General features: G+C 41.6%; 1 protein-coding gene and 1 long non-coding RNA gene across 2 annotated transcripts in view; one reads left to right on the forward strand and one right to left on the reverse strand.

Annotated features, from left to right (window-relative positions):
- MRPS27 (mitochondrial ribosomal protein S27) overlaps positions 1–15,614 on the forward strand; it is a 64,889-nt gene that overhangs the window by 29,919 nt on the left and 19,356 nt on the right. The gene's annotated exons all lie outside the window — the stretch shown is intronic.
- On the reverse strand, positions 481–15,614 carry LOC309514756. Its single transcript, XR_014212175.1, has 3 exons — positions 14,314–15,614; positions 4,803–4,962; positions 481–901 (listed from the first exon to the last, which is right to left on the reverse strand). It is a non-coding gene; the product is annotated as an uncharacterized lncRNA (long non-coding RNA).

Below are 15,614 nucleotides of genomic sequence, written 5' to 3' on the forward strand. Positions count from 1 at the left end.
GAAATCCCACAAGCATCTGCCCTCCTCGCTGGCAGCAGAGGTTCAATAATGATAATAATAAATTAAATGTTTTAGCAATTTGCAGCCTTTTCATGGTACCTACAGTCAGCTGCCCGAGGCGGCTGTCCTACTCTGCATAATAGCAGAGCTGGCTGAGGCCACTGATTCATTGATTAAGTTGATTTAGGCCAGCTCCCTTATCTATTCCACGCTGCTGTAAGACTCTGATCTCTTGAGGGATCATCCAATAGCAGCTGGTTATCAGAAATTTAATGAGAGCTTTCCCTCACCTCCCAGAGTACTTTCCTACCAGCAACGTTTCACAAATTCCCAGCACACCTCTCTGGCACATGTGCTCACTTAAAATATAGTCACCTGTGCTCACCATCTTTCTCATTTGCACACCTCTCTCTCTCTCTCTCTCTCACACACACACACAGAGAGAGAGAGAGAGAGAGAGAGAGAGAGAGAGAGAGAGGCTGGCTCTGCTTTCTTCATTCTCCTGGTAAAGAGAGCTCCCTGGCATCTAATCCTGACTCATAGGAAGAAAGGTGTCACCAGTGCTAATAACCAAAGGAGGCAGATGGAGCTAATTGTACAACAATTTATTGTTAGAGCCCCATTACCTCCTGGGTATAATTGAGGCAGTGTAATATTGTTCAATACAATAAGGCTTTTAAAATTAATTACGTATTCATGATAAGCCTGGCATGTGACTTCACAGTCATGAGCTGCAGCACAGCTTGAAGGTAGACATCTTGGGTGCATCATTAATCAGAGAGGCTGATTTTGGTAACATATTCATGACTGTTTCCCAGGAGTAAGGCATTGTTGGTATGCCCTGCACACCCGCATTCCCCTGGGTGCGAAGCCTCAAACGTCAGATCCATGTGTTCCTAACCTGTGTTTGAATGTAAAAAGAAGCGAGGCTTGATTTGTTTTTAATACAAGGCCTCCATTTGTATTTCTTGACATTTCATCTCATCCATTATATTTCTGGCATTTTCGATTGGTGCAGTGCTGGGGGCAGGCGCACACAGTGGAATATGGTTGTCATAGTGAAGAATTAGGAGATTAAGTGGGTAGGAACGAACGAGCATAGCAGCAGCTGCCCTGTACAGAAGTAATGAGGGGCTGAGGGTGCAAAAGGATACCACGCTAGCATGGCTTAAGCAAAAATAAAATAGTTGCAAATGAACATTTTTGGACTAATAGCAGAGCCATGTGATGCATGCTCCTTTCATATTATATCGTACCAAATTTGAATTCAGTTACCAAGTTTTTAAATTAAGCTTTCCAGGTTCTGTACAAGGATTTAATAACAACACAGGTCCTGTCATGAGGTTTATAATCTACTGAGCCTTTGCCAACCAAAGATTTTGGGCTCCAACTCCAGTCTGCCACAGACAGCCCTCAGTATGTTTGAAAATGATAGATCCAAAAAGTAATGGAACAACAAAGTCATAGAAAGACTACTAGTACTACTAATGAACTTCCATTAGCCTTTTACTTTAGGGTTTGGGATTTTCCAAACAGTTTTAAGATTGCCATTCTCATTAAAACAGCAACAGCGCACAACTAGAATTTGAAGATTACATCTCGGTTCAGCTCAAAACATGAAATATAACTGAGATCTAGGATGTGCTACCTTGTTCCTTCACACAAACAAACAAACAATGTCTACTTGTTGTGTTGTTATGGGAAACATTTTCCAGAGATATGGAAAACATATCTCTGAAGGCTTCCTACCCTTACATTATTTGCTCTCTTCGGGTAATTACAGAAACAGTTAAGCATTTCAAGCTCTCATGTCGCTAAAAAATACAGGCATTTTTCAGAGGCCTTGTTTAAACATTGAAGATGTGCCCTATTTGACACTGCATGAAGTGTTCGCAGCTTAAGTATGTGATTAGTTAGTAGCGTAGACTTGTTTGCTGCCTGCTCTTGAACAGATATATCTTCCTCTCTAATTGTGCTCTGTGCCCCCATTCAGAGTTGATAGCTGCCACAACAATGTGTCCTTATTATAGTGAGGAATTGGTTAACTACATACATCTACAGTGGGTCAAGGGGAGAAATCGAAATACCGTTTCTATCCTGTTTGTGGTTATGGCTCTGTATAATTTTCACCGAGGAAGGAATGCAGCTAATGAATAAACCTGACCTTTTAAGCATTACTGGAAAAAAACAGTACTTATATGAGTTTTATCTGGTGCATTACAGACTTGCTGATGTTTGGATAATGTTTCCAAAGTAAGAAGTTAAATGTTTTGAATGGCTCATTAAAAAATAATAATATAAATGACATAAGCAACAGGGGAAAATATTACTCAAGCAAATGTCTGGCTGTAAATTAGACTTTATTGTAGTTGTGCTGGGACTATGGAAAGCACCAGAGAATCTCTTTTCAGGTTGCTATAGTAACAGCTCACTCCATCATCCTCCAGTGTTTTCAGGGGCCTATCAGAGTGTGTGCTCTAACACTAGATTATTAAAGGAATTTGTATTCAAATTCAGTCATTTTCAACTGGGTGAAGCCCATAAGTAATTTTTAAGAGGAAGAAATCCTTAATGACTGTTTTCTTTATTGTGAGTAGATTTTTTTTTTTAAAAAAAGAAAGACATTTCCCAGTTTGGTTTCTTAAGTATTTCAAAGAGTTTGTAGCTTTACAGTGAAAACAGTATCCAATCTTTATTTATACATGAAAAAGCATATTCTTTTTTTCCTACAGGAGAGGAAGAATGGGAGGGAGATTACAGGAGAGCAAAACCTCAGGGAAACTAGTTCTTAAAATGTTTGTTCTTGAGGCATACATCACTGAACAGTGATGACAACAAAAGAGAAACATTGATCTTTCTTCTTCTTTCCTATCCTTTGCGGATTTTTTTTTTATTATTTTTAAAGAAGATTCCAAAGCTATGTTTAGGGGTTTTAAACAAACAAGCAAAACTCTCTTATATCATACATGTAATAAACCTAAGATGTAAAGAAAATGGAAAACTGTGCCTAACTGGTGCTTGTGTTTTTGTACCTGTGGAGACCTGTGGGTTAGATGCTACGGTCGAGGGTTTGATTTTGACATAAATCTTATTCAGGTGTTATTCGTGCATAGTAGTGGGACTATGCATCTGGTCCTAGCTGCCAGCATCTTGCACAGTACTGAACTGGAGTTGACATCTGCATAGAGAAATCCTGTGCATGAGCACATCTGGTCTGATGCATCTGTGTTTTATTCCAGAGGCAACATATCATAATCCTGTGCCTGAAGAGTTTCTGATTGGCTAGTTTCAGCTAGGCTAGTGTTGAGGCTCAGGCCATGAAGCTAGTAGTTACAATATTCCAGATTCCTGACGGATTCTTGGGAGTGGGCTTGGGCAGACCTCTGGAGGCAAGGTAATTCCACAACTGTGGCCAGCAGCTGATAATGCTGTTGCATTGAGCTTGGTGCATAAATGATACAGTTACGACCGTGCAACGGAATGAGGCAGTCTCTAAAGAATGTGTGTATTGAACCTTGGAGTTTTAGGCATTTATACCACAACTCAGCCTTCTGAGTTGCTCCAACATATGAGAAGTGATGTCTAAGCTGACTGTGCCAGTCATTGGTTAGATGATTTGGTTGGACTAGATGACCCTTGAAATAGCTTTCAATTCTATAATTCTGTATGGATTGTTGTACAATGTTAGATGCATTTATCGAGCAAGATCCAGCCAAATTCAAGCATGTGTTTAATTTGGACCAAATCATTCAGCGATTGCCCAAATTGAGATTTATATAATTAAGTGGATAGTAAACCTATCCTAAATGCAGATTTATTGGGATAAATTTCATAATTTTGAAGGAAATTTCCTTTGGATGCTCAGTAGCTTAGGTTGATGTTGTTGTTGTTTTTTAAAAAATAGCCTTTATGTTCCATGTTAGTGGTTATAACAAAATATTTAAAATTAATGTTATCTCTTTAAATTCTTGGCTGAAAAAAAAACCCTCTGCGAGTCTGATAGCCTTTCTTTAAAGAGTGGGTGAATAATGATTGCATTTTCATAGTTTATTTACTGGAAAATGTAAATAACAGGCCTAGTTCAGTGGGGAAGCGGGCAAAGAAGAAAGCTACTTCTTTGTCCTTATTTGCTTTGAAATTCTCTCCTTCCCCCTTGATTTCAGTAGCTGTGTAAAAGGTTTAAATAATAATAGTAATTGCCGTAGCTGTTAAATAGATTTGTGACACATTGCACAGAGGAAATGTTTCCTTAATGCCATTGGAAATTTTAATTTTTACAAAGCTGGGTTGGGAGGGAATCCCTTCTTTTACTCCCTGGGATGTAGAGTTAAAGTGTGCACTGTTCCTATAAGAACTTGTGCACTGAATAGGTTGTACAAGGATTTGAAAAGGAGGAGGGGGCATGTGCATGCATACATATAAATGGATGCAAGCTTGACATCGGCCAGGAGATAAAAGGAAAGCTTCTTTTACTCGTGGATGATTAAAAGCCAACTTTCAAGAAGCAAAGGGTTTTGTGGGGCAGTTTTCTTTTGACAGTGAGACGTGATCAGTGCCCCTGGGCCTTTTTTATTTATTTATTTTATTTTATAATGCAGAGGATTTCTCCCACTGCTTACAGCTTGAAATGGCAGACAAAGGAGATTTCCTGGTGATGTCCTCCCAAGCCCTCTAGTTTCTATACTAAGCCTGCCTGGAATCTATTTGATTATTAAGCTTCGTACCTAAAAATATGCCTGGGAAGAGAGAATGTGGCATTTTTTTAAAAAGCTAAAGCTTTAACACAGAGAGCTATGACTTACATTTACAAAGTGAAGTGGCTTTGGATTCATTCCAGTAGATCAGCTTATTTCTGGCAGTTTGAAAGCTTCATCAGCAATTGAAGCATTTGTTGTCTGTCTGGTTTCCTCTGAAATTATGTTAAAATCTGAAGTAAACCAGGGTGGAGGTAGGGCAGGAAATCTGTTTAGAAAAATAAATGCTCACATGCAGATTTTTGGAATTCATACATGCAGTGTATGCCACTGCATTTCACTAAGGCACATGGATCTGATTTACCTTGAGCACGAACTTGGAAACAGCTCCCTGGTGCATAGGCAACCTGGTAAAATAGGCACTTTTGGCTGCTTCAGAGGCGAGCAAGTATACTTCATGCACAGTGTATGCATACCGTATGTATGATATGGAACACGGTTCCAATAGGGTTGCCATACATCATCCGGATGTATCTGGAATATTGCATTTGGCAGTAGTGTCTGGGCTCAACAACTTTGGGCAAAACTGAAAACAGCTCAACTTTGTCCGGATTTTCACTGTTTGAAATATGGCAGTGTTTCTCAACCTTGGGTCCCCAGCTGCTGTTGGACCTACATCTCCCATCACTCTTGACTACTGGTCTTGCTAGCTAGGGATGATGGGAACTGTAGTCCAGCAACAGCTGGGGACACAAGGTTGAGAAACTCTGAAATAGGGCAACCCCATCTTAAAACAACCTTTGACTTGGGCTACTTCATTTTAGAACTTAGAAATAAAGTAAATTCTTAAGCTAGGGACTCCATAATTTGTCACAACCTCAGTGGTGCCTGGTGCTTGTTTGAACCAGTAGGGCATAAGATGGAGAGACCCACATAAAGTGGAGGCAGAGCCATTGATGGGCAGAGCCAACTAATTATAGTTTTTTACCCATCCTCCTCCCTGCTGAGTTCTTCAAGAGCAACAGTGAGGCTAAGCAGGAGGAAGCTGACAGGCAGTGCTACCCCCTGGGCTTCTTATAAGTAAGAAGCAGGGGTTGGCTGAGGGCAGAGGAAATGCCCATTGGTCCAAATCAGTGGTGTCCAAACTTTTTTCCAAAGAGGGCCAGATTTGATGAAGTGAAGGGCTGTGAGGGCCAATCGAAGGGCCAACCAAAGTTGTTGACCTTTGTTAAAGGACTTTACCCATGAAATAAACTGCCACAGGGGCTGAATTAAACTGACCAGCGGCCCAGATTAAGCCCCTGAAATGCCTGTCACAAGTGGACCAGCCTCCACTGCATTAATTCCTACTAATTCCAGTTTTCTTTGTCCTGGATATGAATGATGTGAACCACCTTGAGATCCATGGATGGAAGGCAGTAGACTAAATGAGTGAGTGAGTGAGTGAGTGAGTGAGAGTGAGTGAGTAAGTAAGTAAGTAAATACTGCTCTCTCACCCTTTCCCCTTTTTCCTTTTTACATTTAGAGAAAGACAGCTTTTTCTCTCTACAGTTTCTATTTTAGAAGCATGAACGTAATCCCACTGAAATCAGCTGTTGCATGCATGAAATTTTGGGTGTAGCATTGAAGTTGTATGTAGCTACAGTGCTGCTGGGTTTCTGGATTGCTGTACAAATATGAGCACGTCAATAGAGCAGTTTGAAACGTAGTAGCACCCAACAAAAATTTTAAGATCCTTGTGTTGTTTCTTCTGCTTTTAAGGGCATACAGTGGTACCTCGGGTTAAGAACTTAATTTGTTCTGGAGGTCCGTTCTTAACCTGAAACAGTTCTTAACCTGAGGTACCACTTTAGCTAATGGGGCCTCCCACTGCCGCCGCCATGCGATTTCTGTTCTCATCCTGAAGCAAAGTTCTTAACCCGAGGTATTATTTCTGGGGTAGCAGAGTCTGTAACCTGAAGCGTCTGTAACCCAAGGTACCACTGTATAGAGTGGGAATGTTGTCTCTCAATTTCATTGATACCATTTATAACATGAGCTTTTATCATGCCTTCCATCCCCTTCTTAACCTGAGGTACCACTGTATACACAAATTGTATCCTCTTGTTCCTCTTTAAGTAATCTCAGTGAATTATTGGCTGTGGCTCCAAACTCTCAATCACTGGTATATATCAGATCCTCCATTCCTCTTACAGAGTTGAAACAAAGATTCTAGTCCCCTTTTTATGACCCTCTGGCAGGTAGCACATTCTGCCTCTCTCATCTGCTCCAAGAGCTGGAAAAAACTGGGCTGTGGCCTTCCAGACCCGGTATTGCCTTCATACTCTTTGCACTTAAGTTTTGGTGTAACGTCCCAGGGTTGCATAGTCAGGCTTGAGTTACAGGACCTTGGCTAGTTCTAAGCAGTCAACTTGCTCAGACAAGTCTGGAGATCAAGGGAGACCTGTTATCCCTCTTGACCCAGGCTGCTCCTCCCAGACTCTGCTTCGTTGCCAACAATGGATGCCCTTAAAAAAGGTAGTCCTCTGGCTTAGAGCCTAGCACTCTGTCACCTTTCAGTCAGTGCCTTCCTTGTGCCTGCTGGGATGGGGCGCAGGCACTGAGGAGTCTGTAGAAAATCTGTCGTAGCGGAGTTCTCAGTTCAGAGGTCTCTGACTTCAAGGGGCTGTGGCTTGCTCCACTGGTTCTCTTCATCCCGTGGGCTTTTCTTTTGTGCTAGAGTCCTGGCTGCTGCTTGAGAGTGAAGCCTTGACAGCTGATGGCAGCTGATCAAGGAAATGTGGCCTTCTGAAGAATTCACAGGCTGTGACAGTGTTTCTTACATGGAGCTTTCTCTATCTTATTTGGAGAAATTTCAGCGTAATCCTGGGCTGAGTATAATTTAGTCATCCTCCGCTGCTTGAGAGGGAGAGTTTGGAAATGCCTTCCAGTTCAGTGGCTCTGAGGATCTGTCGGATTGATTTCTTTGCATAAATATTAAAGAACAGAAGGCCAGAGTTACAGCGGGGCTCTTTAGGGATATTTCCTTTTGAAAGAATAGGTGATAAGGAATGTGGAGGAATAAAGATAGCAGAAAGCCACAGGGAAACCTCATGGTCTTTCCATTCAGTACACAAGAAGTGCCAGAGGGTCCCCTCTTCATTTGGGTATTCATTTGGGTCCCCTTTGGGTATTCTTTCGATGATCATAGCTGGCTTCCTGTAGTCTTAAGATGCAATGCACCAAGCACTGCTCCACACAGCTCTCTTTCCTTTCAGAAAGGTTTGTGCAGGAACTGTAATAAATAGATTACACATTCCACCCCCACCCCCGGTCTTCCTCGGGTCCTTGTACATATTGCACAGCCTAGTTATATCCTGTTATCGAGATTTATGAGCAGAGATATACTAACAATTCCTTCAGTTGAATGATGATGATGATGATAATAATAATAATAATAATAATAATAATAATACATATTTTTAAAAGCATCTACTATGCCATTTTTTGAGTTTTCATCCAGGTCATAGGGAACTAAAATGGACAAAAAGGAACCAGACCCTTCTTGAATGGAGTGTTGGGTCCTTAGGGAGCCTTACACACAGTCGTGCACACACTGCTACCAACAGTCATCTGAGCACGGTAACCTACAGTACCCAAACTTGGCTCTGCCGTGAGTACAGTTCAATCTCTCCACTTACGCTGGTGTTTATTACTATTGATGGAGCTACTCAACAAGAGAAGTGATCATCCCAGTCCTTCAGTCATTTGTGCTGGAAACAGCCCAAATGAAACCAATTGACGATTGATTCAGAAAGGCAGAAAGTCACAAAGGGGCGTCTGCCGCAGCAACCAAAAGGTGAGGTTACCCAGAGTTCCTTTGAATTCTACACCATAGCTATTTGACAGTGATGAGTCACATATTCACATGAGTGATCCATGCCTTTGGTGGCTAGTCACCATCTCATTACCTCAGTTGTTTGTCTGCATCCACCTGAAGTTGTTGTTTAAAAACACATTTTGGTGCTTTGATATTCGGAGTGACAGTTTGCCTTTCAGGCCACTCTTCCCAAATAATCAACAGGCATAATCATCCCAGAGTGACTTTCTAGGCAGTTAATCACCTCGGCAACTGCAGAGTTGGAAGGGACCATTGCTGCCCACTATTTGCCAGTGGCATTTGCCCCACTCAGGCCAGATCCTGCTGCTTCTAACATCCATTATCCTTCCTTTACAGAATAATCCAGTATCTCTTCCCTAGCCTAGGCTAAACAGGAGGGAGAGAGAGGGATGGTTGTTCAGCCTTTATTTATCACAGGAAGAAGACTGTTTTTCTGGTTGCCATTACCTTGGCAATGGCTGTGACTGGTTATCTGGAGCCAATTATTATGATGTACCAGAGTAACAAGACTGGTTTAATTTCATGCTAAGTTATTGGCAAACAAAACTGTTCTCTCTGCTTAAAGAAAAATAATATTTATCTGTCCAGCATCTAAAATGGTGCCATAGAAAGACAAAACCAGATGAACCCTGTCTGCAGGCAACGTAAAGAGAAAAGGGGGAAGGAACAAAAAGAGAGAGCAAGCAACTGTAGAAACATCTCTTTAAAAGGCCCTGAAATCTTCCATTTCAGCTTGAATCCTAAATCAGAAAGAATCCCCAGGCTTAAGAATATGAGGAACTAAATGAGTCCCCAAAATTTTGTCTTTGTAGATAAGGACAAAGCAGTTGTCAGCCAATCTTTCTGCAATATAACCTTAGTAAGGGAACAAATGAATTTTGTAGGAAGTTTATGATACAGTACTGAATAATATTTTTTCTTGAAGGTTTTCCTACCATGTTTCAGAATTCACATGTTTCCACACCCACAGTGAGGGCAGGATGGGGAACATTCAAAATGGCTATAGAGTTGTCTAGAATATGTCCTACATTTATGATTCTACAGCAGCCATTCATGATTCAAATGAACCATGATTTTATGTTTGTATAACTTTTGAAGCTACAAATCTCACCAGTTGCTCCTTGGCTACCTACGTTGTGACAGGGGAATATGAGTGAAAGCTACTTGTTGGGTCTAGAAACTGACATACCCAGTAGGAATTGTTGCTGACTGTGGGCTGGTATCTTGGGCTGATACAGTTGTTAATGGTAAGATTTAAGGGCTCCTGTTGGAAACGGCATGGACCTGAAAACTCCACATCTTCTTAGTAGGGGCAGTTCTTTCTTTCTGTATCTGTTCTATTCCTGCCCTACTGTGCCTCAAGGGACGCTGTGGGTTAAACCACAGAGCCTAGGACTTGCTGATCAGAAAGTCAGCGGTTCAAATCCCCGTGACGGTGTGAGCTCCCGTTGCTCAGTCCCAGCTTCTGCCAACCTAGCAGTTCGAAAGCACGTCAAAGTGCAAGTAGATAAATAGGTACTGCTCCGGCGGGAAGGTAAACGGCGTTTCTGTGCGCTGCTCTGGTTTGCCAGAAGCGGCTTAGTCATGCTGGCTACATGACCCGGAAGCTGTACGCCGGCTCCCTCGGTCATTAAAGCGAGATGAGCTCCGCAACCCCACAGTCGGCCACGACTGGACCTAATGGTCAGGCGTCCCTTTACCTTTACCTTTACTGTGCCTCAAAGTGATACCTGGGAGGCATATGAAACTGGAGGTGGTGTCATGAACATAACCCACAGTGCTCTGATGTTGCTGTTTGGTTAATCAAAGCTGTCTAGCTCATATTTTTAGTAAGGCCCCCAATGCTCCCCACCCCCAACTATTGTAAGCCTCTTGTCAGCTGGTGTGTGTATGTTTGCATTTACTTTCTTTGTGTGCTCCTGTCTGCCACAACTAGCAAGAGACTTGTCACACACGCACACACACACCCCAGGCCAGTTAGGAAATATGTTGTGGGTTCTGTTTTCCTTTCTTTGAAACCCTCCTCCCCTTTTCAAATGTTAATCCTGTTGCTAGGGAGACGTTATACTAGACATGACATCATTCATGTCTTCCCAAGCCATTCCTCTTGTGGCCATCCAGGGCTGTGACTTGTTCCATTCCCAAGGGGAGCTGGTACCCTTTGCAAATAGCGTTTGGTGTGTGTTTTGCATTAAAATGCAGCGTTTGGAAATTCTGAAGAAGAAGATTTCCAGTTCCTGTTACAGTTGAAACATCCATCTGAACTCTGGTTTTCTTAGCAGTAAATATATTCTTCTGTTTTAATTGCAATACTATGCAATGCTGTCTAAAGCATATCCCTGTTATCAGATCTGTGCTTTAAGCTGCTGGTAAACAGATACTCTAAATACTTTTTTTCTTTTTTTCTTCTCTTTTTTAAGACAAATGTGTAGCATCTCCACTGACTGGAAACTTGTAGGTTTCCTCAACTCATCCCCCCCCCTTCAAAATGTCCTAAATCTCTAGAGATCAAATTTAACAACATTATATATTCAGCCAACAAACTTCATCGAGTACAGAACGTTAATTTTACATGCTGTATAAATATCTCAAGAGTTCTCAAGAGTTTTCTAATGGCAAAGAGCATTTAAGTAATGGAGTAGAGAGGGAAATCAATGGAGAACTCTGCTTAGTGTTGTTTAAATGTTGTATTTAAATGAATTCAAAGCTTTAAATTTGTTTCTGTTAGAATTTTTTTAAGAATACAAGTAAATATTTCCAAGAAAGATGTAAAGTTATTTTTGTATGCCACAACTGCTGCTCGAATTTTAATAGCCAAGAAATGGAAAACACAGGAATTACCAACGGTGGAAGAATGGCAGATGAAGATGATGGAATTTATGGAGCTAGCTGACCTCACTGGAAGAATCCACGACCAGAAAGAAGAGGAACATCAAGAAGATTGGAAGAAATTTAAAGACTATATGAATAAATATTGTAATATTAAAAATTAGAAGATACTTGAAAGTACTAATCAGGCCTAGGATTAAATTAGTATTTAATTAAATAAATGAGATTTAGAATATTAAGAAAAGTTAATAAATTAGACTATAATTAGAATATTGTTTTGGAACAATGATATTGGAAAACTGCTACATTTATTTACAAGGAAAATTCAGATGGAAGGGACCAGAGGAAGTCAAGCAACATGTTTATGACGTTGGATGTTTAACTAAATAATCAATTTGTATTGTTTATGTGTTAGTTGTTATATTTTTTATTTGTTGTTATTTGCTGTACTTGTTTTATGTTGTTTTTCTTTTTTCTTTTTTTATTCTCTGTTGTATTTGTTTTTACAATATGTGTTACATTTATAAGAAACTTAATAAACATTATTGCAAAAAAAAAGAATACAAGTAAATATTTCAAGACATTACAGTTTGCTAGCATGCAGCAATGTTTAAATGTCTTGAGTTCCAAATTGCATGTACCAGACCCTTTGTGCAGGCAGTTGTATGTGCATAGATTATTTAGCTATTGTGGTTGGGTTTTTTTGCACTTATGCTCCACCTTCCTTCAAGAAACTGAAGGCAGCATATGTCGTGACAAAGATAACAGGATTCACGAACTACCACAGGTGGCTGGCTGTCAAGTGTGGCTGCTAGATAGTCACATGGAAGAAAAAGGGCTCACCACCTGCATCTCACCTTCCAGCCAAGGCTGCAGGAAGCATTCCAGCTCTGGCCCGTGTGTGGTCCTTTCAACTCTCAGTTGGGCTTCTTGGCTTCACGGGCACCTCACCCTGTAGGACCTTTCTGTTTGCTCCAGGCCAGTGTTGGAGCAACACTCGCTCCTTAACAGTGAACCTTGTGGTCCATCCTGTTTTTGCATCCAGCCTTGCAGTCCTGCTATCCACGATTCTGACCACTCGCTATCTCACCCATACACTTGCCAGTTTGGAACAGGAAACTTAGGAGATAATTGGGGCCCCATAAGGGATTTTCCGTTCTTTGTGACTGGATGCAGATCTTGCTGTCTGACCTCTTCTCTCTCTCGCTGTCTAGTGAGCCAGTCAGTACCAATTAGGTAATTGATCCATCATAATATGATTCAGCCTTATTGCCTGTAATTGATGCTTCCTGCAAGCATTTTTGAGCCAGGCCCCTAATGAAAGCAAATATAGGATCTTCCTGTTCTTAATATCAGAGTTCAAGCGAGAAATGTAGGAACCAATTAGATCATCCAAATGGACATTCATGGCTTGATATTTTAAGTGTGCCTTTAAAAAAGCACACACAAGTCTAGCATTAATATGAAGGGAGATAATCTGTCACTTACAACATAGCATATATACATCCTTTAGCTAGCAGCTGGGTCTCTACTAACACGGCCGACTGCTGCAACCTCCCTCCTCCCCTTGGTAATCTGTATAGCCGGTAGCCATAAGGGACAATTCTCTGAAACTCACTAGAGGGAAGTGAAAAGGGTTGGTGGCTATAATAGTCTGATAAATGTTCTGGAAAGCATGCTCATTCAGATGGAAGAACCAATCCTACCACTAAATGGTGCTGCAGTTTGGCTCCGGGCTGCTAGCATCTGCGTATTAGTGCTGTTCATTCATCCTGATGTTCTTCAAAAAGAGGTCTGGGCTGGAGCTCACTAGGGGTTTGATCTAATGCTTCCTAGCCCTTGTTGCTCACGGTTACATAGATTTTAGGTTCTTCTGTCTGAGGCTCAGACAACGATCGAGACAAATGTTGAGGGAGTTCCTTCTCCCCATCAGCCCTACCCACCCGCCTCCCAGTTCCTTCCTACTATTAAACACAATTGAATTCTTTTATACCATTAATTTCCCCCATAAAATGTTGTGGCGCTTCTTTATACAGATAAACGTAAGGCCCCTCTAGCATTTTCTAGTCCCGGATTTAACTGTCAATTGTAAAACTCTGTCCTTTAGGAACACTTTAAGGGCATGAGAGTTTATGAGAAAGTTGTTGGAACACTGAAGATAATTATATGTTTTTCTACAACCTAAACCAACATTTCCATTTCTAAATCCTAGTCTGGAAACCACTAGCGTCCACTGTAAAGTAGTTATCTAGCCCTAAAACCTTGTGGCATTTCAACACTACTGTTGTTGGTGTTTTTATTTTTGGACCTCTTTTGTCCATGAAGGATGACTTCCTCTGGGCAATTACTTTGGTTTACCAGATTTTATGCCTTGACCTTCTGTAGATTGTCTTGCACAAAGAGCCTGATTCTAGGCTCTGGGGCCCAATTCAAGCTTTACATCTTGCTGGCAAAAGGCTTCTCACACACTATAATGGTAGCATATGCAATCAAGCTGAGTTGAAGGTGAGATTTGTATTTATATATAATGCACATGTATTTTTGTTGAGGCGTAAACCGCACAGAGACATCTCAAAACACAAACGCATGTCGCTCCAGCACAGGCCGTGCTCTCCCATTTGGGAAAAGCTTTTTGGTGGTGCGTATGCCAGAGCGTGCAATGTATAAATCCTACCACAGCACCCTTTAAGCCTAACAGGGCTCATCTCATGGTTAATACTATCCCTACCTGGAAGTAACTTCTCTTTTATTTTGAAAATATAGCCAACAATAAATAAGAAGACAGTACAGAATACAACAATCAGTGCAGGGTGTTGTTGCTTTTTGAGGTAGGAGGGAATGGGAGAAGGGCTGCCTTGGGAAATACATTCCCGCAAGGCCTCCCTCCCTGAATGTGCACAGTTTACCCACCTTGATCTGCTCCTTTGTTTGCTTCTCCCTCTGGGCCCAGTCTGCATTTGCTCCTAGCAGGAGAGGACAAGACGCGAGGAGCTTAGTGCCTCTCCTTGCTCATCTCACTGCTTGCTCTTTGAGAGTGGGCAAGGAAACAGGCGGAGTCAGCAGGGCAAGAAGGCTGACGGGATTGGCAGTGGGCCCCTGCTGGGCAGCAAGCCTTGGCAAGTGCCCAACAGTGCCGAACCCCTGACCCCAGCCACGGTGATAATAATAGATAGATCACAATGGCAGAATCTGATCTGCTGCAGCTCGTTCTGAATACTAAAATCCATGAGCTGACAATGCGAGGGGCTGTTTAGTCGGATAGTTTATGGAATATTAATATTACCTTTCTGAAATAGGTTTGTTTCTTTTGTTATCCCGCTTTCTAAATAGCTACCTCTGTTTAGGAAAGCGCTTCAGATAATAACTTTCATATTATGCTGTCGTCAGCAATATTCGACTACCTACATACAAGTTTCCACAACTTCCTACTTGCAAAGCACTTCCATTTCACGACTGAGTAACATGTGAGCGGCAGTTTTTTGTACATCTCCTGCATAACTCCATTTTGATGTATCCTACATACTAGCTCATTCATAAAACATGAAGGTAGAATTCAGTGTAGCACTAAGTGTGTGTGTGTGTGTGTGTGTGTGCATGCGTGTGTACACAGAATAAAATCAAGAGGACCCCTCCTCTCCTCCCCGTCATGTGCCCCCTCAACATATTATGGGTTCTGTCCCCCTCCAGAGCATATTTAGGGAGTGGGTGGCTTGCAGCAAGAGAGAGGAGGGAGAAAGCCAATTATGTGAGTGGACCTTGTTCCATGCACACAACGTGGTTGAATTCCACACTAGGTCCTTCTGTAGCCATTTAAAAACAAGATGGAGGTATCTGGCACTGGGCCGAAAAGCTCACACATGCACCCCTTAACAGAACTGTTTCTGTCGTGGAAAGGTGGTTCTGCCACTTCCACAAGGGTAGAGGTGAAAATGCATTTTTGAAGGCAGGGTGGTGGTGTTTTTCTATATAATACTGGGTGGAAGAGGATTTTCTCATGTTTCTCCCTTCCTTTTAAACAAAGAAGGTTATGCATAGGTCCTGTTCAGTAGGTCTGTACTAAACATGGCTAAGTCTGGATCCAGCTCTCTTTATAGATCTACCCCTGAAACTACAAAGAAAATCTGTGCTTTATACCGCTTATGTTTAATTAATTCACATACCTTTGTAGGCCAGCATGTGTTTGGGTCTCTTTTAATTCTTTATGTTTTGTC

Source organism: Podarcis vaucheri (genome assembly GCF_965113315.1).
Source record: "Podarcis vaucheri genome assembly, chromosome: 11".
Classification (NCBI taxonomy): domain Eukaryota; kingdom Metazoa; phylum Chordata; class Lepidosauria; order Squamata; family Lacertidae; genus Podarcis; species Podarcis vaucheri.